Here is a 5,000-nt window from a genome sequence, read left to right on the forward strand (position 1 = left end):
ATGACTTTGGTCATTAAAAATCTGAAAATTGTAAAAAAAAAAATCATTTTTTTATAAAACGATCCAAATTTACGTTTATCTTATTTTTCATCATTTTCTGATTCCAAAAACATATAAAGATGTTATATTTGGATTAAAAACAAGCTCTGAAAACTAAAAAAATTAATAATTATGATCAAAATTAAATTTTCGAAATCAATTTAAAAACACTTTCATCTTATTCCTTGTCGGTTCCTGATTCCAAAAACATAAAGATATGATATGTTTGGATTAAAAACACGCTCAGAAAGTTAAAACGAAGAGAGGTACAGTAAAGCGTGCTATGAAGCACAGCGCAACCGCTACCGCGCCAAACAGGCTCGTCACTTTCACTGCCTTTTGCACTAGCGGCGGACTACGTTCAATTTCATTCTGTGAGTTCCACAGCTTGACTAAATGTAGTAATTTCGCCTCAGTTACGCGACTTGTTTTCTTTTTACATTTAGTCATGTTTTTTTGTTTTTTTTTGGGAAATTTGTGTCCTATAGGCATTGTTTGTCAGCCTCTTAAGGACAGGACTGGGTTGATATGATATTATATAAAAAAAAAAAATAAAAAAAAAAAAAAAATAAAAAAAAAAAAATAAAAATAAAAAAAATAAAAATAAAAAAATAAAAAATAAAAAAATTAAAAAAAAAAAAGGAGGAAAGGAGTAGGGTGAGGCCGAGCAGGCAAGCCCCCCGATGCTGGGACCCACTCTCCATAAGGATGGGGGTGGGGGTATAGTAACACGTATATGCTAGAATCCTTGTAGAAGGATAGATTTTGGTCGTATGCGTAGTCTTACTTAGGGGGGACCGTTAAGAGTATAATCTTTAATTCATATACTATTTAAAAAGGAAAGATAAGATGTTAAAATCTCAGGACCACCTTGTTAAAAAATTTAAGAATGAAGAGTGATGTAAAAAATGAAAAGATAGAAAAAAAGCTACCATGTTAAGGTCAGACACACGCATTCATACTCGCCCGCATGTATCCTGTGCCATACTGCACCTATCCATAAGAGTTGGTATAGTTTAGGTCTGCTATGTCCGCCAGCCCTCCTGCCACTGCAATAGTCGCATTTGAGCTAACAGTACATTAGCAGTGTTCATTAAAAAGGATGCATTAGTATTACTTAAAAGATTGTTTAAAAAGGAAAGACCTCTTATTTATAGTGTCTCATAGTTATAGTTGATTTTACAGTCTGGTAGCAGGAACTGAGTTCCATTTGGGTTATGGGGGAAGTATGGGCTGCGGCACTCGGTCACTAGGTGGGGCACTGCCCTTCGCTCCCTGTTTCCCAAGCGCCGGCAGCCTCATTTGGGTTATGAGGAAGGTTTGTTTGTTTGTTTGTCTGTTTGCTTAGCGCCCAGCCGACCACGAAGGGCCATATCAGGGCGGTAGGGAGGTATGGGCTGCGGCACTCGGTCACTAGGTGGGGCACTGCCCTTCGCTCCCTGTTTCCCGAGCGCCGACAGCCTCTTATAGAATTGTTAATCAGGATTTACTCAGTAATTGTATATGTGTGTTGAGGAGAGGGGGGAGTCTTAGTCGTGGGTTGGGCCTCTACTAGCCACCTGGAAAAAAAAATGGGGGGAGGGAGCAAAGGGAAACAGGTGGTAGGAGACCTGGTAATGTCAACTGACATAGGTCTGTGTGCACACTATTGGTGTGGCACACTAATGGGTGTTGAAATGTCGGATCACTAAGCCCTTGGCAGCAAGGGGCTGCCGTACGGGTTTCTCATGCTCCGACAGAGCTGTCTGTACCGCAGTAAGGGCCTCTACTAAGCACCAAGAAAAGGGCCGGTAGGGGGTAGTGGGGAATAAGGGGAATGGGGTGGGAGGGTGTTAGGAGGCCTTGCGGTATCATTATGGTGGGAGACGTACAGGTATGGTTTAAGAGTATGTAGGCTCAGACCCACACACTCACAGGGGAGTGGTATACGAGCCTACATAGCAGTATAGTATGTGACCAGCCGAGCTCGCTATGTTTAGTTAAATATTGTTCGGGTGTCAATTTGTGAGTTGACATATGTTTATATAGATTGTGGAAATAAGGTATATTTTCCGGACACTGGTCAAAGACGTGCTCTAAACCGATAAGTTGTCCACAGGAGCAATGTGGTTTAAAAATCTTATAAATCGTGCCACCAGTACGCAGGCGTCTGAACATACGTAGTAATACCGGGGGCAGTACGGGAGTGGGCAGGCAAGGGTTATTTGGGCAGAATACTATTTTATAAAGGGATTGTCAAGTTTTGACTAAATGTTTTAACATAGAGGGAGAATCGAGACGAGGGTCGTGGTGTATGTGTGTGTGTGTGTGTGTGTGTGTGTGTGTGTGTGTGTGTGTGTGTGTGTGTGTGTGTGTGTGTGTGTGTGTGTGTGTGTGTGTGTGTGTGTGTGTAGAGCGATTCAGACTAAACTACTGGACCGATCTTTATGAAATTTGACATGAGAGTTCCTGGGAATGATATCCCCGGACGTTTTTATATTTAGTCAAGTTTTGACTAAATATTTTAACATCGAGGGGGAATCGAAACGAGGGTCGTGGTGTATGTGCGTGTGTGCGTGTGTGTGTGCGTGTGTGCGTGTGTGCGTGTGTGCGTGTGTGTGTGTGTGTAGAGCGATTCAGACTAAACTACTGGACCGATCTTTATGAAATTTGACATGAGAGTTCCTGGGTATAAAATCCCCATACGTTTTTTTCATTTTTTTGATAAATGTCTTTGATGACGTCATATCCGGCTTTTCGTGAAAGTTGAGGCGGCACTGTCACGCCCTCATTTTTCAACCAAATTGGTTGAAATTTTGGTCAAGTAATCTTCGACGAAGCCCGGGGTTCGGTATTGCATTTCAGCTTGGTGGCTTAAAAATTAATTAATGACTTTGGTCATTAAAAATCTGAAAATTGTAAAAACAAAAAATAATTTATAAAACGATCCAAATTTATGTTTATCTTATTCTCCATCATTTGCTGATTCCAAAAACATATAAATATGTTATATTCGGATTAAAAACAAGCTCTGAAAATTAAATATATAAAAATTATTATCAAAATGAAATTGTCCAAATCAATTTAAAAACACTTTCATCTTATTCCTTGTCGGTTCCTGATTCCAAAAACATATAGATATGATATGTTTGGATTAAAAACACGCTCAGAAAGTTAAAACAAAGAGAGGTACAGAAAAGCGTGCTATCCTTCTTAGCGCAACTACTACCCCGCTCTTCTTGTCAATTTCACTGCCTTTGTCATGAGCGGTGGACTGACGATGCTACGAGTATACGGTCTTGCTGAAAAATGGCAGCTACTTGACTAAATATTGTATTTTCGCCTTACGCGACTTGTTTTCTTTTTTTGATAAATGTCTTTGATGACGTCATATCCGGCTTTTTGTAAAAGTTGAGGCGGCACTGTCACACCCTCATTTTTCAATCAAATTGATTGAAATTTTGGCCAAGCAATCTTCGACAAAGGCCGGACTTCGGTATTGCATTTCAGCTTGGTGGCTTAAAAATTAATTGATGACTTTGGTCATTAAAACTCTGAAAATTGTAAACAAAAAGTTGTTTTTATAAAACGATCCAAATTTACGTTTATCTTATTCTTTATTATTTTCTGATTCCAAAAACATATAAATATGTTATATTTGGATTAAAAACAAGCTCTGAAAACTAAAAAAATTAATAATTATGATCAAAATAAAATTTTCGAAATCAATTTAAAAACACTTTCATCTTATTCCTTGTCGGTTCCTGATTCCAAAAACATATAGATATGATATGTTTGGATTAAAAACACGCTCAGAAAGTTAAAACGAAGAGAGGTACAGTAAAGCGTGCTATGAAGCACAGCGCAACCGCTACCGCGCCAAACAGGCTCGTCACTTTCACTGCCTTTTGCACTAGCGGCGGACTACGTTCAATTTCATTCTGTGAGTTCCACAGCCTGACTAAATGTAGTAATTTCGCCTTACGCGACTTGTTTTTTACATTTAGTCAAGTTTTGACTAAATGTTTTAACGTAGAGGGGGGAATCGAGACGAGGGTTGTGGTGTATGTGTGTGTGTGTGTGTGTGTGTGTGTGTGTGTGTGCGTGTGTGTGTCTGTCTGTCTGTCTGTCTGTCTGTCTGTCTGTCTGTGTGTGTGTGTAGAGCGATTCAGACCAAACTACTGGACCGATCTTTATGAAATTTGACATGAGAGTTCCTGGGAATGATATCCCCGGAAGTTTTTTTCTTTTTTTCGATAAATACCTTTGATGACGTCATATCCGGCTTTTTGTAAAAGTTGAGGCGGCACTGTCACACCCTCATTTTTCAATCAAATTGATTGAAATTTTGGCCCAGCAATCTTCGACGAAGGCCGGACTTCGGTAGTGCATTTCAGCCTGGTGGCTTAAAAATTAATTAATGACTTTGGTCATTAAATATCTGAAAATTGTTAAAAAAAAGGTTTTTTTAAAAGGATCCAATTTCACGTTTATTTTATTCTTCATCATTTTCTGATTCCAAAAACATATAAATATGTTATATTCGGATTAAAAACAAGCTCTGAAAATTAAAAATATAAAAATTATTATTAAAATAACATTTCCGAAATCGATTTAAAAACATGTTCATCTTATTCCTTGTCGGTTCCTGATTCCAAAAACATATAGATGTGATATGTTTGGATTAAAAACACGCTCAGAAAGTTAAAAAGAATAGAGATAAAGAAAAGCGTGCTATCCTTCTCAGCGCAACCACTACGTACCCCGCTCTTCTTGTCAATTTCTCTGCCTGTGCACCGAACGGTGGAGTGACGATGCTACGAGTATACTCTCTTGCTGTAAACATGCAGTGAGTTCAGTTTCATTCTGTTAGTTCGACAGCTTGACTAAATGTTGTAATTTCGCCTTACGCGACTTGTTTTTAAGTTAGGGGGGGGGGGGGGTTTCCGGAAATCCCGGAACCCCCCCCCCCCCCCTGGATC

At 39.1% G+C, this 5,000-nt stretch overlaps 1 protein-coding gene across 1 annotated transcript in view; it reads left to right on the top strand.

The window, feature by feature from the left end:
* LOC138966922 (dextranase-like) overlaps nucleotides 1–5,000 on the top strand; it is a 14,423-nt gene that overhangs the window by 8,840 nt on the left and 583 nt on the right. The gene's annotated exons all lie outside the window — the stretch shown is intronic.

The sequence above is a fragment of the Littorina saxatilis genome, linkage group LG5 (assembly GCF_037325665.1).
Source record: "Littorina saxatilis isolate snail1 linkage group LG5, US_GU_Lsax_2.0, whole genome shotgun sequence".
Taxonomy (NCBI): Eukaryota; Metazoa; Mollusca; class Gastropoda; order Littorinimorpha; family Littorinidae; genus Littorina; species Littorina saxatilis.